Raw genomic sequence first — 24,525 nt, forward strand, 5'->3', positions numbered from 1 at the left:
GTGGAACACACGCATTCTCCCTCTACAAACCCAGCAATGCGAGGGATCTTGAAGATCACCTGTCCCTGGCTCTCCACTCTCTACCCCAGCCCAGAAAAGGGCAGGAAGGAAGAGACCTAGAGTTGATTTTTATCTTTCGAAAAGCCTAGCAGACATAGAACCTTTATCTGTGTGAAGGCTACACAGGCCTAATTAAAGTGTCAAGTTTCCTGCTAGACGTACAATTATTTGGTAATTACTAATTCAGGGCCCTGTTTTATGTGAGACAATACCGTGGCCTGCTCAGAGCTCTGGCTGGTTTTGTTTCATACAAAGTCGGCTTCTGAATTAATAATTACTGAATAAGTGTAATTTGATAGCCCTAAACTCTTAAAACATGGCCTCTCTCTCTCTCTCTCTCTCTCTCTCTCTCTCTCTCTCTCACAGAAAGAGAGAGAGAGAGAGAGAGAGAGAGAGAGAGAGAGAGAGAGAGAGAGAAAGCATGGGGATACTAAAAAGGTCAGATGCTCTCATTTTGCAAATGGGAAAACAGGGCAGGGGGAGTGCCCAGCCCCAGGTCCCATGTGGGGCTACATGAGGGGCAGGGGCAGGGGGGGTCCCCAGCGGGAGGGCCAGGCCCCAGGCTTCCCCAGACCCTGCCCTGGGCTCTCCTGGCTCTGCTGCGGCTTGGGGGGCTGGGGGCTCAGTGGGAGTGTGGCGGTGGGAGGAGCGGCAGGGTTAACTGTTCTCTCCCTCCGGGCAGGGCCAGCAGCTGCCTAGAAGGTAAGGGGAGGGGACCCCTGGGAATGAACACCTGTGGGTGAGAGATTGAGGGAGGCAGAGAGACAGGTGCAAGTGACAACAGGGGTGGGGGAGGGGAGACCAAGACGGAGAGACAGACCAGGCCGAGCAGAGGAGGTGGGGCTCCTGAGGCCCTGGAGGAGCCCGTGTGGTCCAAAGGCCAGACGTGGTCTCAGGCCCACCCTCCCTGTGATCCCACGAGGGTTAAGGGGACCCGGGGGGCCATGGAGTGCAGGAGGGTCTGCAGGGAAGACCTTGGCCTCGGCCACTGGGCACAGGCCAGGTGCACACCTGGAGGGCAGGGTTGCCTTTTGACAAACTGCCGCCAGCAGCAGCCTCTCCTCAGGCCACCAGCCACCGTGACAGACAGTCCCTTTGTATCCTAGGCCCTGCCCTGGAGAACTCTTGCTTGGAACCAAACCCCATTAAAAATCCCTCCCCCGGCAAGTAACTGGGATCCCAGTCTGTGGGGGAAAGGGCACTGGGCTACGAGTGAGTTCAGAGTCCAGGCCCTGTCCTGTCACTGACTCCCTGACTCTCATCCCCACGCAGAGTAAAGAGTAAAGGTCCCGGGGACTCTGGTCGGGGAGCTGAGTGGGTGCTGGGCTGTGCCTTCCCTCCCCTGCGAGTTTGCTCTGTCGGCACGGGCCATGGGCCGCCTCCCTCCTCTGCCCCCAGCAGGGCCTCGCTGGGACCTCAGATTCTGTGCTTGGGCAGCAAGCTGGCACCTACGTGAGGGGAGGCTGGGCGTCCTGCCCGGAGCCGGAGCCGAGGGCAGCTGCCCGGGGACTGCCCAGGCCTGCTCGTTCAGCCAGAAATTCCAGCCTTTTAAGGATCAACGGCCAGAGAGGGAGCTTCTCCAGGCGCCGGAGCCGTTTTTCCAGCTTGGCAGTATCGCTGGGCGGAAAGGTGAGGAACCTAGGAGGGTGGCAGTCCCCTGGGCACTGGTGACAAGAGGGGGCCCCAGCCCCCAGCTAGGCCCTTGGGAAGGAATTATTATTATTAATCCTCACCCAAGGATATGTCCATTGATTTTAGAGAGGAAAGGAGAGAGAGAGAGAGAGAGAGAGAGAGAGAGAGAGAGAGAGAGAGAACACATTCATCAGCTGCCTCCTTCCCCAACCTGAAACCTAGGTATGTGCCTTGACCTGGAATTGCACCCACAACTCTTTGGTGTACAGGAGGATGCTCCAACCCACTGAGCCACCCAACCAGGGCTGGAAGGAATTATTTTTTAAATCAACTTTGTTGGGGCCTAATTTACATACAATAAGATGTCCGCATTTTAGATGTACTATTCAGTGAGTTATAAATGCTGGTGTACCTACTACAGTAGTCAAGATCCAACAGCACTTCTCCATCATTTTAAAAGGTCTAGTCAATTCCCACCCCCGCGCCCACCCCCCCACCCCCACCCCCACCCCCGGCCCCAGACATCTGCTGATCCACTCTCTGTCCCTAGAGATTAGATTCACCAGTTTCACATGTTACTAGACAAGTCTGTGCGCTTGCGTCTGACTTCCTTCGCTCAGCATGTGAATTTCGAGTTTCATCCCTGTCATCATGCCTGCGGGCAGTCCGTCCCTGTCTGCTGCTGAGTAATTTGGATCCATCATGGATCGCTTATCCGTTCTCTTGCTTTCGGACATTGGGGCTGTTTCCAGTTTGTGGCGATTGTGCAGAAGGCTGCTGTGAACACTGGTTTGTGTCTTGATGTGGACGATGTTCTCATTTCTCTCGTCTTGGCACCTAGAAGTGGGCTTGCGAGTTATACGACAAGAAACCGCCAAACTGTTTCCCGGAATGGTTGCCCCATTTTACAGGATTTGAGAAGGAAGGAATTGTGAATGCAGCCTTTCCTGTCCACAGCCCGGCCTTTCCTCTTCCCTGGGGACTGAGCAGGTTTCTTAAGGAGGTTTGGTGCTTCAGGGGACGAGGGGGCCCCCTGGCCTCCCCAGAGAACATTCCCCGCCCCCTCCGAATGGCTGCACGTGGTTGAGATGGAAGAGGCTGTGCTGGGGAGAGGAGAGCTTAAGGATCTATTTATACCTGAGTGTAAGCAGATGCATTGTTGGCTAAAACGCTGTAATTATTCTCCTTTTGTGAGTGTCTTTATACAGAGCTGCTGCCACACTGGCAGCCTCACCCTGATTCCGCTCCCCCACCCCACCCTCATCACCCCACCCCCAGGGTGAAACCATTGGGGGGCAGGGCAGTTCAGCGAGGGCTGGCCACTGGAGAGGTGATGTGTGTGGCTAGGGAACTGGGCTGTTTTGCTGGCTGTGGCCCAGCCCAGCTCTGTCCTCCTGCCGCACCGTCCGCGTTGCCATCAGTCATTGGCGTGCTGGGCTCCCCTAACTCCCAAGGGTGCGGCTGCCCAGAGAGAAAGGATGGCTCCCTTTCTGTGCTCAGATGGCTTGTTCATCGCCCCAACCCTAACCCTGACGTGTTTAGGGCAGGACCACCAAACGGCTCCTTCAGGGTAAATGAAGATCCTCTTCCTGGTAGGACTCGTGGCTGTGATCCCTTTCAGACGCAGGGTCCCGAAGGCACTGCCCTCCCTGCTTGGGAAAACCCCACCACCCTCTCCAGGAACGGCTCTCTCCACTGCCCCCTCTTTAGAAGGCACTTCCTGTCACGATCCCGCCAGTCCCAGCTCACGTTGAGTCCATGATATGGCCCCGGACTGTCAAAAGCTTGACTGGGATGATGAACCTGTGATATCACTCCAGGTTTAGCTATCAAAATAACATTTACTCCCTGGTTGCTATTACTGTTAGCATTCATTTTATTTAAAGATTGCAAAATAGGCCTGTCCAGTATGCCAAGTGGTTAGAACATTGGCCCATGCACCAAAGGGTCATGAGTTTGATCCCCAGTCAAGGGCACGTACCTCAGTTGCAGGTTCTCTCCCTCCCCCAGTTGGGGCACATGTGGGAGGCAACCAGTTGATGTGTCTCTCTCACATCAATGTTTCTCTCCCTCTCTACTTCCTCCCTCCCTCCTTCCTTCCATTCTCTCTGAAAAGTAATATCCTCAGGTTAGGATTAACAAGAAAAAAAAAAAAAGATTGCATTATAGCTGTGAGCTGTTGAATTTTATACAAGTAGGTGTCTCTTTAGCCCAGTGGTTCTCAACCTGCCTAATGCCGCGACCCTTTAATACAGCTCCTCATGTTGTGGTGACCCCCATCCATAAAATTATTTTCGTTGCTACTTCATAACTGTAATTTTGCTACTGTTATGAATCGTCATGTAAATATCTGATATGCAGGATGTATTTTCATTGTTATAAATTGAACATAATTAAAGCATAGTGATGAATCACAAAAACAATATGGAATTATATATGTGTTTTCCGATGGTCTTTAGGCGATCCCTGTGAAAGGGTCATTCGACCCCCAAAGGTGTCGCGACCCACAGGTTGAGAACCGCTGATTTAGCCTAACTTTTATTCTAAAATTGGCTTAATCCGAACCTGTGTTGTCCACTATGGTACCCAGTAGCATGTGTGGCTACGTAAATGTAAAAGAAATAAGTTAACATGAAATAAAAGCAAGATGTTAGTTCCTTGATGGCACCAGTCACATTTCAAGGCTCCATAGCCACATGTGGTGTATGGCTACCACGTGGGGCAAGGCAGAACTGGGACATTTACAACAGCGAGGGAAGTTCTGTCGGGCGGTGCTGCTGTAAACATCTAGCCATGTAGGCAGCAGCACCTTTATCACCTGGAGTACTTTCTGTACCCTCTGCATCTGGCCCTTATCTGGGATGGGCCTTAAAGAAAAGAAATCCCAAGATATGATCCCTGCCCCAAATGATGTGCAATTCTAGAATGACACGGTGACTCACAAGATTTAAGACAGTAGAGGACAAATATTAGACCAAGCACAGATGGACACATAAGGGTGAGAGAGCAATTGAAGAGTTGCGTGCAGAGTCCCCTGGAACCTCGAAGGAGGGGTAGCTGTCGGGAGAAGTCAGGAGAGACTCCCTGGAGGAGGAGGTAGTTGGACTGGGCCTTGAAGGGTGGATCAAAGGGTTCCATGTGAAGACAGTGGAAGGAAAGTCCAAGAAAAGGGAACTGCATGTGCAAAGGACCAGAGGTGTGAGGGGCTGGCCATGCTTGGGATCGCCTTGGAGTGGTACGGCAGGAGTGTGGGGGTCAGAAGGCTTTGTGCTGTGCGGAGGGGGGTCGCATGTATCCTGTGGGGTCCTGGAAGGCAGGTCACTTTAGAGAAGGTGAGATGGATAACATGGAGGGATCTGCCAGGAGGACGATGGAAGAATTTGGGTGAAAACTGAGTTGTCCTGAATAAAGGCTGGACAGTGGGCATGGGGAGAAGGGGGAGGAACTGATGGACTTCCGGGTGCAGCCTGGGCGAGTCATGTGAGAAGGGACATATATTATGCCCGGGAAGGTTTCATGTAGAAGGTGATGTGAATTCTGGGATGGATGTGATGCTAAGGGCTCTAAATTCAAAAGGCTCCTACAGTTAATATCCAAAGCTAGTTGGTCCCTAGGAGGTCAAGGTGACCAACCTTGATTCCTTCCAAACAGTGAAGCGTGAGGATTCTCTGAGACCTCAGATTTTTGTTTGTGGCAATGAAGCAACAACCCTATGGTTGGAAAATGGGTTCTCTAGGGAGGGTGCCTGGGGTGGTGGGGGCGGGGCGGGGGGAGGAGGCTGGGCTCATTACAGCACAGAATGCACAGTTTGGCCGCCCAAACTCCCCACTTGGCTTTATTTATCACCCTAATTACACCCTCCAGGAAGAACAATTGCTGATCAACCCAGTTACAAATTAAAGTTAATACAACGAAGAGACAGCAACAAATATCGTTGCAAATGCTGCCAAAATATGATGATCACAGGGCCTGCAGCTGCCTGCTCTCCTCATTAGACCCCTCCCTTCCCTCCACAGCTCCGTGACCTGTTATCTCCCATCAGGGCTGTCTGGCTTCACACTCCCCAGGTGGGTGCCCCCCTCAGCCTGCTCCCCTCCACTGTGGCCTTGCCAAGGAGCCACTGTGTGGAGTGAGGCTGCTGGGAGCAGAGCTGTAAAGAAGCAGAGATAGGAAATTGAGCCTTGACTTCCATCCTTCTCCCAAATCTCTTTTGCTCTTTCCAGTTCACCGTGTTTCCCATTTCCCATGATCTTCTCCTCTACCCCGTCCTTCACCCTGCAGCTGACCTCGTGTGTATGCCCTGACTGTTCTGAGGGGCCCTGCACTGGGTGGGTGTCCCCACCGGTCCAGCAGTCACTGCCTGCTTTGCTCAGCAGCTCAGGCAGCTTAAAGCCAGCCTCCAGCTTTGCTGACCCTGTTCATTCCTTTGTCTTTGTGGAGAGAGGCAACTGGAGAGGGAGCGTGGCGGACAAGCCTCTCCTCCCAGGTCCTGCTCTCCGTGCTCTGGGCTCCTCTCTCTCTGCCTCCCTGTGTCTCCTACAACTTGCCTCCTGCTGAGACCATTAGAAATTGACAATTAGTAACCCTTCATTCCTTGCAATCCACAGCGCACCAGATGAATGGGTGTGCGTGACAGGGAGGTGGGGGAGGCATGTGGGGACTGGCCAGTTCTCTGCAGCGTGTAGGAAAGGCACCCCCGACCCTTTTGGCCATTCCCCAGAGCCAATGCTTGTGTGTATACCAGCCCATCAGGGGAAATTTCAGTCTCCCTCCCTCCCCCACACCCCTGGGTTTTCTGTAAGCATCCTGCACCTTCTGGCTTGTTCTGGCCTTATATCTGCCCAACTCTTGGCTCTGCCTCCCCAGCCCTGGCCTTTGGGCCAGGGGTTTCTAGTCAGTCCTGGCCTTTCCTGGAGAGCCACTGCCATGTCTAACCCACTGGGAAGCCCAGCTTCTGACTGTTTTAATAGGGGCTGTGCCCTGGCTCCAGCCCTGCCAACCCCTGATACACACACCAGGCTCTTGGCCTCTGCCTGGGGAAGGCAGGCTGGGTGAAGGGGAGGTAGAGAGACCAGCAAAGGGGTGGAGAGGAGACTAGTGCTGCCTCTTGTCTGACATCACCGTCAGATGCCAAGGACTGGGCTCTGTGGGTGGCCCACCCACCCCTTTGTATTGAATCAGTCTGTTTCCTTGTCTGCCTCACCCACTGGACTGCGGGCTCTGCAAGGGCAGGCTCATGTCTGATTGGCAGCTGGATGCCCACTACCTGGTGCAGGTCCTGGCTCTCCCACCAAGTGTCTGTTGAATAAAGAAATAGATAACATGAGCTCTCCCTTCATCCCCTGCCAGGTTACTGTCGGTCTACTTACATAGCCCAAGCGAGAAGCTTTTGGGTCCTCAAGTTCTGTTGATTCTACTTCTAAAAATACTTCTCCAGCCAATGCCTCTTTGGGGGATGTTTGTTTCCGCCTGGCTAATTCTAATCGGAAAGTGGCTGGCTGATGTCCTGGCTTCCCTGGCTCCCACCTATGTGTGCATCGTCCGCATTGCTCACAGGTGTGACACAGACGGGATCACGCCGCTCCTTTGTTTAAATCTGCCCACCAGCTCTCCATTTCTCACAAAACAAAGTACAATTCCCTTACACCCTCCACGATTTGGGTCAAGCTATTATTCCAGCCTATTTCTTGCTGCGTTTCCCAGGGGGACCCTGTGAGCCATCCCTTGGAACACCTCACTGTTCTTCAAGCAAATTCTCCTTCTTCTACCTCCACACGTTGCATCTTTTCCCCTCTCTGCAAAAGTTACCCTCTACAGCAGTGGTTCTCAACCTTCCTCATGCCGCGACCCTTTCATACAGTTCCTCATGTTGTGGTGACCCCCAATTTCATTGTTACAAATTGAACATAATTAAAGCATAGTGATTAATCACAAAAACAATATGGAATTATATATGTGTTTTCCGATGGTCTTAGGCGACCCCCGTGAAAGAGTCGTTCGACCCCCAAAGGGGTCGCGACCCACAGGTTGAGAACCACTGCTCTACAGCAAACCTCACCCTTCCCGATCTACTGAACTCGTGCTAGTCCTTTAAGACCCAGCTGAAATGCCACCTTCTCTATGATGGCATCAGCTAGCCACCAGACACCCCTTCCTGGTGTGTCTTTTCTTCTTGCACGTCTCCAGCACAATGGACGACGACAGGATATTGCAGTTTCTGTGTCTTTTGTATGAGCACATAAGCCCCTGGAGGGCAGGGCCCGTGTCCTACTCGCTTTTATACACTGGAAGCTGGCAGGGGGCCTTACGCCTGGCAGGAGAGGCCGCAGACCATGGGCTGCGTGGCCCTGGGCAGGTTACTGACCCTCTCTGTCTCTCAGTTTGCTCATTCATAAAACTGTCATGATAATAGCTTCCGCCTGAGGGAATCCTCAACAATGAGCATTTAGTGAGTTACTACTTACAAAGCCCGCAGAGCAGTGCCTCTCACAAATGAAGCTCTCAGTAAGTGTGGGCTACTCTTATTAACTCCGATTGGTAGGCCCCGTGTAAATGTTGTTGGAATGAGTGAGTGAACGAGAGCCTACAGAGTCTCTCCAGGCACTTTCCCCCCCATAAAGCATATTCAGTATCGGAGTCCTTCGGTTAAGATATTAAAGACAGGCCACGGTGCCCACGATGTCCCCTGGCTCGGCAGTGGCTTCTTTGTGGCAGGCTATTCAACACTTCTGCAGGTCGAGCAGGAAACGCTCGGCTGAGGAAAGATGACTGGAGAGAGTTCACCATCCTGTGAGGCGAAGGACGGGAAAGGACGGGGCCGGTGATGTGGATGGTCATGATCGTCCGCACCAGACACCCCTCCACCCACAACGTATTCCAAATGTCCTCATGACCTTGGAGGGGGATGTGAACCCGGGGTTATTTGGCTGCTAAATTACCGGGATCCAGATGGGGAATCAAATTTCTGCTCCCAAAACACCGTAAAGACAATCGAATCCCAATCATTTCTTCAGAGGATGGTCCTTATTTTGATCTAGGTCCAAATTCTGGTCTTGCTATTTACTATTTTTTTATTATTATTATTATTTTAATATATTTTATTGATTTTTTTACAGAGAGAAAGGGAGAGAGATAGAAAGTTAGAAACATCGATGAGAGAGAAACATCGATCAGCTGCCTCCTGCACATCTCCTACTGGGGATATGCCCGCAACCCAGGTACATGCCCTTGACCGGAATCGAACCTGGGACCTTTCAGTCCGCAGGCCGACGCTCTATCCACTGAGCCAAACCGGTTTCGGCGCTATTTACTATTTAGACGGTGCTGCTATATCCCTGACTCTGACTGATCCGTAACATGAAAATAATTCCTGTCTCATGTAGATGCCGTGAAGTTGAAATGAAATTAAATGGGATAATTTACATAATATACAGCATTGTGATCCTAGGTGTGCGCAATCTTAGTGTCTGACTTAATTTAGAAATGTAAGCTCTACCGGGATCTAATAAAAGTGTTCACCTCCTGAGCAAGAATAACACTGGGCAGCTACAGGGTTATTTTTCATTCTTACATTCTAGCCAGCAAAATAATTCTTCTGAACTGAATATATACTGTGGGCCAGACATTTTGTTGGTGTCTAAAAAAACAGAGTAATAATAATAATAATTAGCACACAACAGCTGTGGCCAGTGTGGCTCAGTTGGTAGAGCATCATCCTGAGCACAGAAAGGTTGTGGGTTCGATTCCCAGTCCGGGCACCTGTCCCGGTTGTGGGTTTGGTCCCTGGTTGGGGTGCGTAGGGGAGGCAACCAGTCGATGTTTCTCTCTAGTATCGATGTTTTTCTCTCTCTCCCTCTCCCTTCCTCTCTCTCTAAAATCAATAGAAATATATTTTAAAACAATAACAAAGTACTTGCCCTCATGTAGCTCACAGTCTAGTGAGGGTGAGAGACAAGACAGCAGATTTTTAGTTGAGTCAAGGTCTCTCAATAACATGTTGGGTCCTCGGTGAGAGGAAGCACTGAACTGAGATGGGACACGATTGGAGGTGAGGTGGTTAAGGAAGGCTCCTGCAAGAGGTGATGCTGGAACTAAGTCTTGAAGGAAGAGTAGAAATTATCGACAAAGGAAGGGAAAAGAAAGCTCAGTCCAGGCAGAGGGAGCAGCGATACAAAAATCCTGGGGTGCAAAGAGCAGTCCCATTCTAGGAAGAGCAAATTGCCTGACAAGGGTAGAGAGTGAGCACATTTAGTGGGAGGCAAGCAAAGAGACAGGAAAAACAAGGCAGCCTCGTGTCATGAAGGGAGATGGATGCCGGCTGAGGGACCTTGATTTTATCCCGAAGGCGATGGTAAGTCATGGAAAGCTGCAAGCAGAGGAATGACCTGCTGGCCTTGGTCTGCTCACTCTGGAGGCCGTGTGGAGGAGGGGCTGGAGGACAGGAGACCGGGAGGGCACTATTCCAGAAATGTAGGCAAGACATTCTGGAGCTACACTGAGGCCACGGGGAAGGTGACCCCACAATCTTAGATCCACATACAAATTGACAAATGTATCCTACCCTGTAGTAGATGCTCATTAAGAAAAGGCACCTGCAGACTCGTTCTCTCTTCCTCTCCCTCTCTCCCTCTCTCTCTCTCTCTCTCTTTCTGGAACACACCCGTGCCTTTCCCACCCCCTTCTCAGGCACACTCCCTCTGGAGCACGCCCACACCTTTCCCCCTCTCCTTACCCCAGGCTCGCTTCCTTCGCCTTCTCCCTCCTAAGCTCCAAGGGCACTCCTTTGGCCTCTATAACTTGTTTCCTGAGCCCACGCAGCCCAGCTGGCTCACTTCTTCTGCCTCTGTGACTTGCTAAATAAACTTTTGCTTGTAAAATAAAAAGAGAAAAGGCATCTGCCTACGTCCAATCCCTCAGGGTGGGAGGACCTATTAAAGGTGCTGCAGCAAGGAAGGGCACAGACGTAAACTTTGGAATGTAGGACCTTCTAGGTCCTAGAAGGAGGGCCCCCAAAATATTTATACAGATAATTTCTAGGTGGCAGGATGTTGGGTGATTTGTATAATTCTTTCTCCAATGAATGAGTTGTTTATGTATTTTTTTTTTTTTTTAAGAATTAAATGATGAAAAGAAATCAACCCAAGAACTTTGGCTCTAAGGCAGCGGTTCTCAACCTGTGGGTCGCGACCCCTTTGGCGGTCGAACGACCTTTTCACAGGGGTCGCCTAAGACCATCCTGCATATCAGATGTTTACATGACGATTCATAACAGTAGCAACATGACAGTTATGAAGTAGCAACGAAAATAATTTTATGGTTGGGTCACCACATGAGGAGCTGTATTTAAAGGGCCAGGAGGTTGAGAACCGCTGCAGGGGAATCGGGAAATCCAGGACATTCATCGGACACTAGAGGATGGATAGTTCAGAGGTCAAGACCCAGTTTGGAGTCCGTGAGGGTGAGAAGATTTGGGCTCAGACAGGAGAATAAGTGCCTCTATTTTAGGGGGATCCTGGTGAGCAGAGTTGAGCTTGTCAAGAAGGCAGTGAGGGCACCCCCCAAAAGATGTGACGACGTGCCAGGGGAGCATTTGGTAGAGGGATGGGGAGCGCGTGCTCCGTGCGCAGGCAGATTTTCAGTGGGTGGCTGAAAGACAGGAGGGGAAGGATTGTGTAACCAAGTTGTGGGGAAGGAGAATAGTAGCCTATTGTTGGAGACCCGATAAACACATCTTGGGGGCGTGGGCTTGACATAAGTTCCAAGACAGCTTAATGATCCGTCACCAGTCCTCTCCTAGGATGAGTCACTGGAGAATTAGATTAACCCAGTTCAGCCTCCCTTGCCCCTGCTTCTGCAACACAGCCGCTGAGATAGGGCGGCCGGACTCCTCTCACAACGGAGCCTCCGGCCTGTCCAGTGGGGGAGATAAAGCCAGCCAGCCTCATCGATCATCCTTGGGCAGCCCCAGTCTCCCCTTCACTTCCCGTGTTCAGGATTTGGGTCAACAGGCACCTGGCACAGGCAGAGGCCCTCCCCTCTGCGGTGGTATTCTGAGCGCTCCAGCGACGAGGTGTAGGTGGACAGCTGCTGAATGGGCCCGGGACTCTGAGCAGCAGCAGCACCCAGCAGGATGAGCCCGGCTTGTGCAGGAGCGCCTTAATGAGCTTGGAAACTGGTGGCCCGGGAATCGCAGCCAACAGCAGTCACATCAGGAATGGAAATAAGAAAGCGCTGGAAGAAATGAGCAGCCTGGCACGTCTTTCACCAGACGCTCTGGGTGTCCGTTCTGGTCCATTCCGCTGAGGCCGTGTGACATGGCATGTTATTCAACCCATTGGCATCCCAGTCTCCTTGGCTGCAAACTGCTGGTAACATCCCGTCAGAGCCCCAGAGACCGACAGGGAAGCCTCAGGGAGAGCTTGCTGTGTGTGCCTGCCCCTGTTCTAAGGGCTTTCATGTACATTAACTCTGTCATTAGCAGGAACCCTACATAAGATACATAATGGTATGACTATCATCTTCCTTAAAGGTGAGATAACCAAGACATGGGGAAGCTGAGAACTTGCCCAAATCACATACTAGTGTGGAGTCCAGACTTAAACCTGGGCAGCCAGGCTCCGGACTCCATCCTCAAACCACCTCGTTCGCTTCCTCCATCAGCCGCGAGATGCTTTACAAATAGACGAGCTAATTCTTAGCTGTGACGGACATTTCCAGGGGGCCCATCACCACGTACATAGGCCCCATCACCACATGTTTGTGGTTGCCGGGGCTTTCACGCAGGAAAGGACGGGGCTGATGGTTGTGTCCACCGCGTGCTGAGCGCCTAGCCTTGATTCTTACAGAACCGTGGACAATGCAGGACAGAGATGCGGAGGACTGGTGACTTGCCACAGCGGGGAGCTCCGAAATCAAAGAGACTCATCTGATTTCAAACTTCCCAGGGCAGGGCAGTGTGACAGCAAAGGTATTGACCTCTAGAATCTGGGTTCAAAGTTTATTTCTGCCCCTTCCTAGCTGTGTGACCTTGGGCAAGTTACTTCACCTCTCTGGGCTTTGATTTGGTCATCTGTAAAATGGAGATAACAATGATATCGACCACATGAGGTTATGGTGAGGTGCACAGGCGTTAGCACAAGTCAAGTGTAGAACGCAGGCACATGGTGCGTTCTCAGGGGTTATGAGAGCAACAAGTCAAGGCCTCAGAGGATAGCATTTGATTCAAGGTTTGCTTTGCGTAGAGAGGTGTGATAAGGGCCAGAACCGGGAAGATTCACACAGCGGGGGGGCGGGTGTTTGTTCAGGGAAGATGTTGGCAGGAAGCAAGCAGTGAAGTCAGACGGCTGGGAGGGTGGAATGAGGGCCCAGGCAAGGGAGTGGGAGGGGTCAGACACAGTTGGACAGGGTGTTAGTTTGGGGCTGGGGTGGGGGAAGAGTTGGGTGGCAGGTGGCTCTCCTTCCAGGCTGGGGGTCCTTATTCAGAGGGTCTGACAGTGTCTGGTGGGATGCTCAGCCAGGCAGGCCGTGGAAGGGTCTGGTGAGGACTTGGCACAGGGAGTGGAGACACATCCACTGGCTGGAGGTCAGTTGACAGTGGGCTAGGTCAGTGTAGGGAGAGCCAAATCCAGATACTGGACACATAGATGTGGGCAAGAGGTCATAAACAAGGGCAGGGGCTAATTAGCATATGCAAAGTTGAGGACTGTGCTCTGTGCAAAGTGCATGCTATACAAGTGTCATTGTTGATGAGGATAATGATGATGATGGTGAAGATGATGGCGGTGATGGTGATGATGCTGTTTTGGCAGCCAGGATCTGGGGTTCAGGGACAGGATTTCAGTTCTTAGAAGCAGCCAGACGGGATTTGATACTTTATTATTCCTCTCCCCAAGATCCATAAATCTGCGAACGAATATTGCCAACTTTTTAATTTAGCCCAGTGAGGCCATTCAAACAATCAAGAAGCTTATCACTGCCATCACCATGATTTCATAAAAGAAAAGCCATCTTATCACCAAAAGTAAGGCAGACATAATCTCAGAATAGACAGCCCTTTAAATTAGAAACAAAAACACCTTTAGAAAACGCTCACTGGCATGGCCTTTTCTCGGGGAGCAGCTGGCGGGGGAAGTTTGATGTGGGGCAGTGCTGAGGGCAGAGCAGAGCCCAGCGTGCCCAGGGCTCCCCTTCCTGGGGCCTGTGCTTCCTTGTGGCGCTTGGTTTCAAGGAACACGACCAAGGTGCTCCGATCACGCACCAGGTGGCTGTCCTGGTCCTGAGCCCCCATGCAAACCACACCTTCCCAGCTGGCACCCCCGACGTCCTGTGCAGGCGCTCAGGCCGCTCATTTCTGGCCCAGCCTGCTCCCACTGCATTCCAGGGCCACCTGGTCCTCTCCCACCCACAGCCCTCCTCTTGCCCTTTGGATCTGGCACCTGAACTTGCTTTCTTCAGGGTGACCTTTGGCACTCTTTCAAGGTCTTGGCTGGAGCCTGTCTTCTGCTCTTCCTGCTCCTGGCCAACCTGTGGACATTCTGCCCCATCCCCACCCCGGGCCTCAGCCTTGGCCCTTGTCCTGGGTTGCTGAGGGCCTGAATGGAATGTTAGAGCTTGAACCGGCCACGGCAATGTGACCTGGCACTTTTCCCACCCCCGTTCTCTTGGCCCCATGGGGGTGAGGCACAGGAAGAGAAGAATGAGTCTCAAGTTTGGTCACAACCTGTAGAAATTAATAGGATGCAGGGCCAGGAGCTAAACTGGTAATGAACTCCTATTTGTCTCTTGGACTTGTCGGTAAGCTCTGTGAGTCGGGGACAAAGCCTGATCATTTTTATTTTTTTATTAAAAAATTTTGTTTTTCTTGATTTCAGAGAGGAAGTGAGAGGGGAGGTGGAGAGAGAAATAAAACATCAAAGATGAGAGAGAAGCATCGATCGGCTGCCTCCTGCATGCCCCACACCAGGGATCGAGCCCACAACCCAGGCATGCGCCCTGGCTGGGAAATGAACTATGACCTCCTCCTGGTTCACAGGTTAACACTCAACCACTGAGCCACACCGGCCGGCGGATCATCTTTTATTAAAGCTTTTATTTCCTACCCATTCCCAATTCCCCACCACTTCCCCAAAACCAACTAATAAATCGCCTGTACAAGATATTGGTTGCCTTAAATTTGATCCCTCCATTCAACACACATTTACTGTTCACTCGCCAAGAATGAGCTACTATGACAGGCACTTTGAGAGACACTAAGACAGATGAGATCTGGACGGGGCCTTTAAGGAGCCCTCCGCCTAATGCGGTAGAGGAGGGCGCACGCCCAGGGAACTAGAAATAAAGCGGAAAATACTGAATGTTTCCAGAAAAGCCTGCAGGCTGGGCCGAACTGATGTCACCTCCAAGTGCTAAGGTGGTTGGCCCCTGGCTTGGTCCAGCCTGGAAAAGCACCCTCCCAGCAGGCCCCTTTCAACCTTGAGCACAACTCTGAGCCGAGGGAGGGTCGGCATCCAACCACTTCCTTTTGTTTTCAGAGTTGTTTCAATTTCCCATTTGTCTTGGTGACTGGTGCTCATCTCCCTGCCCCTCCTCCCACAATCATCCCAAACAAGACAGTTGCTGAAAAACAATGTCTCCTCCCATTGCAAGATAAGGGTGCCCTCTGTGTGCTATTCCATCAATGTATTGACAGCTTGCGTTCCTGCTGCATTTTATTGGCCTTGTACTTATTTTGTTGAAGCCCGAAGGTTGTTTAAGCGAAAAGCACAAGGAAAGGGAAAAGCAAATCAAAGAGACACTAAACTCTCAAAGAATTTTCAATTAACCGATTTAGTGCCAGTGATGAAGTTTCTAAGAAGAGAGTCTCTTGGGGAGGGGGTCTTCCCCCCATAATTTGCTTCCCTTTGCTGCTAAATGACATGAGTGGGGGTGGGGGTCGCTTTCTGTGGGGGCCGTGGAGTTCCCTGCTGTTGTCTTTTGCTGACTTGCCACGTATGGCAGCTACTCCCAGTACGGCAGCTACTCCCAGTGTATGGCAGCTACTCCCTGTGGCCTGCTTCACATCTGGGCGCGGTCTCCCAGGGTCAGTCTCTGCACATTTCCACGGGCTTTTGGAGGTAGAATGCGCACTTTCTTCCTGACTTGTAGCCGTACGGAGCGGGGCGGGCAGTCTGACGGTCACAGGAGGGAATTCTGGATTAGAAGCCAGGAGACCTGGGTCCTAGTCTTGGGGTACCTTGACCCAGGCAAATTCCCTAACTTACCTGAGATTATGTTTCCCCGAGTCAGAGAACCTGCAAAGTTCAGTGAGTCTGTGAGTGTTTATTTAGTTTGAATTTTTTAATTATAAATTAAATGCATGTTCACTGTACAAATGTGAAGATGGTACAGAAATATATCAGGACAAGTCTCTCTGTCTCTTTTTTTTCTTCTTCTTCACTTTAAGTCATTTTTATTTTTCAATTGCAGTTGACATACATTATTACAAAATTTCCTAAGGGATCATCCCGATAAATCTCACACCCGTCTGACACCACACACAGGGACTAGAATATTGTTGACTATATTGCCTGTGCTGAACTCTACATCCTCAGATGACTATTCTGTAACAACCAATTTGTTCTTCTTCATCCCCTCGCCCTTTCCACCCATCCCCCTAACCCCCCTCCCATCTGGTAACTGTATTAGGACCAGTCTCTCACCGTCAGCCACCATCACCTCCAGAAACAGCCACTGTTGTTTAGGTGAGCACCCTTCTAGACATTGTCTGTGCCCACGCAAAGATATAGCTGGGCGTGTTCGATCCCACCTAGTTTCCACGGCAGCCACAGCCTGCCTCATAGCTGTGGAATTCCCCACCTTCCAAGATAAGACTCTATCTTCTTAATGCACTTTAGTCTTTTGGCACCAAGGAAGTTATTGCTTTAAAAAAAAAATGTACTTACTTTTTCTAGAAAATTCCAGAGATAAGGAAAAGAGGTGGAGCTGGCTTATAGAGAGCCAGGAATCAACTATATATCTCTATTTCCAACTCCTCATTCAGTGAGCTTACGTTGGTAGCTTGAAATTGGCCATGGTAGGAGTATTTACACCACAGAAATTGGCCAGTGCTACAAGTCAGCTCCCCACTCCCAACCCCCCATCCAAGCACTGGGCCTGGTGAAGGACACGCTTCCACAACCCAAGATGGTCAGCCAAATAGCTCTCTGTAGTTTGATGGGCTCTGTGGAGTCAAGCACACTGCATTTGTAGGCTATGTCCTTTCTGGCAAAAGGTAACAGAACCCTGGACAAGATCAGGGAAATAGATGCCGGCAAACAACAGGGGCTTATAGCTGCTCTGCCTGCTGCCCTGAAGCAAGCACTGCATATACCTTTTAGGCATCTGTGGAAGTTTGGTAGAATAATGGCCCCAGTGAATCACAGCTCCACACCCTTTTGCAAGGCGACGTTGCTCCTCCCCATTGAGAGAGGTTGAGTCTGTTTTGCCGTCTCCTTGAATCTGCACTGGCCTCATGACATTTCCCCCCCCCAACAGAATGTGGTGGAAATAACATTGTGTGAGTTCTGGAGCAATTATGCCTAAAGGGGTCTGCTAGCTCCTACGATCACCCTCTCAGGAAACCCTCTCATCACCCAAGCTGGAGACCACCATGTCTTGATGAAATCCAGTGAGTCTCCTGCAGGAGAAGAGGTCATGTGGAGAACTGAAAATCAGTACCAACTGCCAGACATGGGGATGAGGTCATGTTGGACCCTCCAGCCCAAATCAGATGACTGTCGCTGCATGAGTGACTGCGGGTGGAACTAACAGAAACACCCACATAGCCAACCCACAGCATCGTGAGAAAGAGTAAATCATTCGGTTTGTTGCACAGCCATAGCTAACGGAGGCGACCGCAAAATCTAGCTACGCAGGACCTGGGGAGCCGGCTGCCCCTCCCTGCTGTATGGAGCTGACAAGTGGTCAGGGTTTATTTAAGACTAGGGGCCCGGTGCACGAAATTCGTGCACTGGGTGTGTATGGGGAGGGGCGTGTCCCTCAGCCCAGCCTGCCCCCTCTCACATACTGGGAGCCCTCAGGCGTTGACCCCCATCACCCTCCAATCGCAGGATCGGCCCCTTGCCCAGGCCTGATGCCTCGGCCAGAGGCGTAGACCCCCATCACCCTCCGATTGCCTGATCGGCCCCTTGCCCAGGCCTGACGCCTCCGCCAGAGGTGTCAGGCTTGGACAGGGGACCCCCATCTCCCCCTGATCACTGGCTCTGGCCCCCGCCCAGGCCTGAGGCCTCTGGCCCAGGAATCATGCCTGGGCAGGGGACCCCCATCTCCCTCTGATCGCTTGCTCCACCCCCTGCCCAAGCCTGACGCCTCTGACCCAGGCTTCAGGCCTGGGCAAGGGGACCATCATATCCCCCCAATCCCCGGCTCCGCCCCCCACCCAGGCCTGATGCCTCGGCCAGAGGAGTTGACCCTCATCACCCTCCGATCACCAATCACCGGATCGGCCCCTTGACCAGGCCTGAGGCCTCTGGCCTAGGTGTCCGGCCCGGGCAGCGGGGACCCGCAGCTGCAGCGGCCCCACGATCGTGGGCTCCGCTTTAGGCCCAGGCAAGGGACCCCTAGCTCCCGGGACTGCCAGCTTCGACCGTGCCCAGCTCCCATCGCTGGCTCCACCCCTACTTCCTGCTATCACTGGCCAGGGTGGAAAAGGCACCTGATTCTCCGATCATGGCTGGGGGGCAGGGCAAAGGCGGCCCCAGGGCCGCCTTTGCCCTGCCCCCCAGCTCTTAGCTCCCCCCTGGGTTTCCGATCACTGTCAGTGGCAGGGGGCTTCTTCCTGCTTTCCCTTTCGCCTCCCTGCATTGTGCCTACATATGCAAATTAACCACCATCTTGTTGGCAGTTAATTTGCATATAGCCCTGATTAGCCAATGAAAAGGGTATCGTCGTACGCCAATTACCATTTTTCTCTTTTATTAGATAGGATGTTATTCCTCCCAGGGGCTCCTGTACCTTCAAAGGAATGAAGCGCTAACAGTGGGATGGCAGGCCCTTATCAAGGACGGATTTAGGCCCAGGGGCCTCCTACCTGCTCTTCAGAGTCACATTTTGGCGGCCTCCTTCATATCAGCTTCCTGCTCACCTGTTAAGGCTCTGCTTTCCCAAATGAGGAGGGTGACAAGGCAGATCCAGCTCAGAGGAGCCCGCACTGGCTGATAATGCAGAGGACGTTTTGTAGCTACACAAAACAACCCCAAGAGTACCGGGGAAAGACATAAACAGGGGTTCTTGGTGGCAAAATGTAGGGTCATGTATCTAGGCCATGTGTTACCTGTGGCAGTTACATAAAGACAGTTCAAAGTCAGGTAGACCCCACTGGCACTGGACCTCTTCTGAGGTCTTTACGTTTTTCTGGAAGTTTCCGTTTGTGTCTGCTTTCCTCACTAGACTGGAAGCCTCTTGAGAGCAGAGACCATGAATTATTCATTTCCGTGACGGAGAGCCTAACAGGAACTGCACAGAACAGGCATGCACTGTGTACTGTTGGATTGAAGTATAAATTTAAGCCCAAAAAGCAGGGAGGTTTTGAAATGTCTGCAGAAGAGCCAGGCGAGCCCGTGGAAACAGCTGTAGACCTCACCCCAGAGACGCTTGCCTGCTTGTCTGTCCTAACCCTGCCCCGGTCTGGAGTTAGTACCCTCACCTAGGATACTGGTGCCTTCAAGGTCAGGCTGCAAATCCTCAGACACAGAGCTCCCTTACTCACCACCTTGCTCGGGGAGAGGCGACTTTGCCTGGCTTTGGGCAAGATGTAATCTGTGCCCCGGAGCACAGGCCCGGAGTCGTGACTTTCACCTCCTCAGTTGTCCTGAGGCAAAGCCAAGAGTGCAGAAGAAACACTGGGAAGTGGCACATCCTCAGAGACCCGCCCCCAGACACCTGTCAGTGGCTCCATCAACTTGTCATTCTCAGTGATGAGTACCTACCGCCCCCTCAACTACTCCCTGTAGCCTCCACCCTTGGGGTTCAGAGTCCTGGATGCTTCAGGGGCTCCCAGACACCCCCCTGGATGTACATGTTGGCCTTGGGGTGTCTCTTGCCCTTTTTCTATGACTCTAGCTCGGCTCTGTGCATCTGGGGACAGGGTCAGGAAAAAGGGGTCCATTGAGCACTTGTCCCTTCCAAGTCCCTCCTCCTTTCCAACCAAAAGCATACTAACTAATCTGGCTCTTAGAGACTTTGTTCCCAGTCTTAAGAAGGAGGAATAGAAAAAAGAAATCAAGTGGAGAAAGATTGCCTATCAATCTTCCCAGATTCCCCCGTTCCCTACAGAATAAAGTTCACATCCTTTTTTGGTGTGTAAAGCTCTTCCCAGCTGGGCTCACCCGAAATGGCAGCCTTATCTCTACCTCTCCCCTCTCTGACCATCTGGCTTCTGCAGGTTCTGAGTCTGGAATGTCCTTTCCCCCTCGCTGCTCGGCAATGCCTTCCTCACCTCCAGGCAAAGACAGCCCCATCCTGCCCCAGCAGCCACGGCTGCCTTATCACAATCTGTTTGGTAATACAGTAGGGCCACTCACTCATTCATTCATTCACTCGTTCATTTGCTCTTTTCTTCATTTCTCCATTCACCAAGTACTCATTGAGTACCTGTATGAGCCAGGCTCTGTGCTAGATTCCAAGGATACCACAGGAAACAGGATGGAGTTATGTGGGCCTTCCAGACAGCTATGGAGTTAGTAACTACATTGGGGTCCTGGGGTAAAGAGCAGGGGGTTCACTCTGATAGTGAAGGTCTGAGGAAGTGAAATAACAGCTGGACTGTAGTAGAGATTGTTAAGGTTTAGGGGGTGGGAGGAGAGGCCCCAGGCAAAGCAGGAGGGAACCTGACAAATTTGAGGAAGTGAAAGAGGGCGGAGGAAGGCTGGGCAAGCTCTGGCTGTGGCTGGGTGGGCAGGCAGGGACCAGGGCCTCCGAGGGCCTTGTAGATGGTAATGAGGGTTTTGGTCCTCCTCCAGGAGAAATGGGAGACACCGTGGGTTTACCCTGGTAGGACAGGATGATGGGAAGATGTCTGATTTGCATTTTGTAAAGATTCATCCCTCAGCTGTGGGGTGAAGAGTGGAATAACAGTGGGAACGGGAGTGAAGGCCGGAGAGTCAGTCAGTGGGAGGCGGTGCAGAGGTCTAGGGAAGAGGTGCCCGTGGTCTGGACTTGGCGGCTGGAGTAGATCAACAGGTAGGAGGTCAGACTGATGGGGCTCAGTGGCAGGTTGGAAATAGGTGAGCAAAAGGGGTGTCTGGGATGGCTCCTGCCCCACACACCCAGCATAGCATCTTACAGTGAGCTCGTGGAAGGGAAATCCAGATGCTGGGAACCAAAGGGGAAACTCTCTCCATTAGGGAGCCTGATAGGTGTTAAATTAAAGCCATGTAACCAGACCATTTACCCAATTCCTGTAACCAATAGGTATTTCAAAATATACAAAAATCAGATCTCTTCCAAAGCGATCATTTAACGCTTTTGGAATGTAGGCAAAATAGGTGGGGCTCGAGCATTCTGTTCTCATTATTGCAAGATAATAGTTTGAGCAAAAGGAAGTGTCTGGAAACAAATACCATGTAAACAAAGAAGTAAGCCCTAAATATAAAGACAATTTAAACTTATAAATCCCGTATGTTATATAGTAAATATTAAAATATATTTAATATATTATTTTTTAATTGCAAAAGTAACTTCTCACTGGGAAAAAACACACACCAAGCAATCCTATATAATAAAAGGCTAATATGCAAATTGTCCCCACGGGAGTTCAACAAGCCGGGAGTTCAACTGCTCGCTATGATGTGCGCTGACCACCAGGGGACAGCGCGGAATGAAGGAAGGCCCCGATCAGCCCTGATCACTAGCCAGGCCTAGGAACCCTACCCGTGCACAAATTTCATGCACCAGGCCTCTAGTAGCTAAATAATGGAGTCCTGGTGAAACCCCCAAGCTACCCCTCACCAAAGGTAATCTCTTTTCCTGTGCACCAAAACATGTTTTCCACTTTTAGCAATTAGCAATTTTTAGTTAGTTCTAGCAAATCAGTGGACAAAACAAAATATCTCATCGCAGACATCTCGGAGAGACAGGGCTTACCCCAGTGCAATATAGCTAAGTAACCAAAAAGGCAGCATAGACTTTCAAGCCAACATGAATGGCCCAGGCAGTGAGTGTTACAGCATTTCGGGGACTGGGGAGATGGGGGTTGCAGACACAGGACTGCCTGTATAGAAACCTAACCCCCCACTGGCTTGAGCCAAAAGGGAATGTATTATTAGCTCATGAGTGTCTGATACCCCTTAGGCACTACTTTAGGTTCTCTTGGCCTCATCTTCTCTTTTTCCAGTTGCCACTGCTGGGACCAGATCTGCACAGGCCCCAACTAACTTCACATGGGAATCAGTTGTTCAGCTCCTCACCTCACACTGTGTGTCACTGCCTCCTGCCTTGGGACTCCCCAGTTGACACCAAGGGGCAGGACCCTACTTGTCTTCCAAGAGACAAAACCTGGAAGTGTAAGAGAGTTAAGGTCTCATGATAGAAATCTAGTAGTTTTGCCGAAACCAGTTTGGCTCAGTGGATAGAGCATCGGCCTGCGGACTGAAAGGTCCCAGGTTCGATTCCGGTCAAGGGCATGTACCTTGGTTGCAGGCACATCCCCAGTAGGAGATGTGCAGGAGGCAGCTGATCGATGTTTCTCTCTCATCAATGTTTCTAACGCTCTATCTCTCTCCCTTCCTCTCTGTAAAAAATCAATAAAATATATTTAAAAAAAAAAAGAAAGAAAGAAATCTAGTAGTTTACCAGCAAATGGTGTGAAATGTGGCAGAAAGATCGAGGAGAAAGAGGACTGAGTAAAGACCATTAGAACTATTTTGTTTTGCCTAGTTTTTTATTTTATTAAGTTTCAATTAAATGTAAATTTAAATAACCACGTGTGACCGGCAGTTACCAGAAAGGGTTCGTTGACAATGAATAGATCAGAGACCAAGGTTCTTGGCATCAAACATCATGTGTTTAAAACAGCTGGGCAAGTCCTAGAGTGAAAGTTTATGTTAGAGTCATGTTCAGCCACATATTTGGCACACAATCTGCAAATATGCAAGATGCGCATATGGATGGAGGAGAAAAACACCAAGACCTCTAGTGAGGATGTGGAGAAAGGGTGAGGATAGAAAATTCATTGAAAGAGAAATACAAGGAGCTGATAAAAATGTGAAAACACCGCTCTTCCTACACATAATCAAGGAAATGCAAATTAAAACAACAAAGAGATGTCATTTTACTTATCAAATTAGCCAAGAATATAGAAAAAAATCTTAGTGAACAATGCTGGTTGGGATGTGGTGAGACAGACGGGATTATCCACTTGGAGTGTAAAATAAAATACTAGTCTTCCTGGAAAGTGGATCCTTATGTATTAAAAGCCTTAAAAAAACAAAAACTCTTTTTTTTAATTAATTTTACTTCTAGAACTATCCCAAGGAAATAATCCGAGATGGAGCTAAGGGTATCTAATTTAATAAAGAGGGAATATGCAAATTAACTGTCACACCATCACAAAGATGGCAGCGCCCAGTCCCCTCAGCCCCGCCAGAGTCCCCCAGTCCTTTTAGCCCTTCTTTGGGGGGGGGGAGGGGTGGCAGGCGCACGGTGTGGCTGCTCCTTGCACCTGCCTCCTGAGTTCCGCAGTCCTTTCAGCCCAGCGGGGGGGGGGGGGGGGGCAGCAGTGGCAGGCACATGGTGTGGCCGGACCCGCCCTCATCCCCCCAGCTGCCCAGGGCCGGCCTGAGGCTCAGGTTCCCAGGGCCAGCCAAGGCTTGCACTGCCAGCAGTGGCAGCAGCAGAGGTGTGATAGGGCATTGCCTTCCCCTGATCACTGGGTCGCCTCCTGCCCCTGAGGGCTCCCGGACTGTGAGAGGGGTCAGGCTGGGCTGAGGGACCCCTCCTCCAGTGCATGAATTTTCATGCACCGGGCCTCTAGTATATACATATATTTGTTAAATATGATTTCTTTTAATACAAAAAAAATTCTCAACAACCTACATTCTGAGCAATTAAATAGATTAAATAAATTATTCTAAATCATAGAATGCAGTCATTGAAAATAATGATTATGATCATGCTTAATGTCAAGTGAAGATAGGAATGATGTAATGCTAAGTGGACTGCAGGATACAAAAGTATACTGTAGAGACTCATTCAGAAAGAGATGGAGCAGATGCTACAATGGTGATCACTGTGTGGTGAGATGAAAGATTATTGCTATTTTCTTCGTTATTTCTGTTTTCCAAATTTTTGTATTAAAATTTTGTTTATCTTTATTGTTGAAAGTATTACATATGTCCCCTTTTATTCCCCATTAACCCCCTCCAGCCCCCCCTCCCCCCCCCCCCCCGGCTTTCACCACCTAATTGTCCATGTCCATGGGTATGCATATAGAAGCCCTGATATTTTAGATTAGAAGATATTTATTCTAAGAGTTACGTTCAGGTTTCCTTGAAAGATGTAAACTGTGTTTTTGTTGACCATACATTCAGCTGTAAGTCATGGAGTACTTAATGCGGTTTAAAAAGAAGACGAGACCCGGGCAATTACTACTTTCAGTGAGGGCCCTACCTCTGTGCTTCCCTTGCCTTCTCTTGTGGTTATAAGGGAGGCTGCTGCCATCAGATCATGTGAAGGCAGGACAGAGGCGGAAGCCTTCCAGTGGCGATTTTTTCAAATGATCCCGATGCTCTGGCTGGTGTGGCTCAGTTGGTTGAGCATCATCCCATGCATCAAAGGGTC

General features: G+C 50.7%; 1 long non-coding RNA gene across 1 annotated transcript; it reads left to right on the forward strand.

Moving 5' to 3' along the window:
• Positions 1–8,999: 8,999 nt before the first annotated feature.
• LOC132218816 (uncharacterized) lies at positions 9,000–14,846 on the forward strand. The gene is made up of 2 exons (XR_009449279.1): positions 9,000–12,658; positions 14,562–14,846. It is a non-coding gene; the product is annotated as an uncharacterized LOC132218816 (long non-coding RNA).
• The last annotated feature ends 9,679 nt before the right edge of the window (positions 14,847–24,525 follow it).

This window comes from Myotis daubentonii, chromosome 16 (assembly GCF_963259705.1).
Source record: "Myotis daubentonii chromosome 16, mMyoDau2.1, whole genome shotgun sequence".
Taxonomy (NCBI): domain Eukaryota; kingdom Metazoa; phylum Chordata; class Mammalia; order Chiroptera; family Vespertilionidae; genus Myotis; species Myotis daubentonii.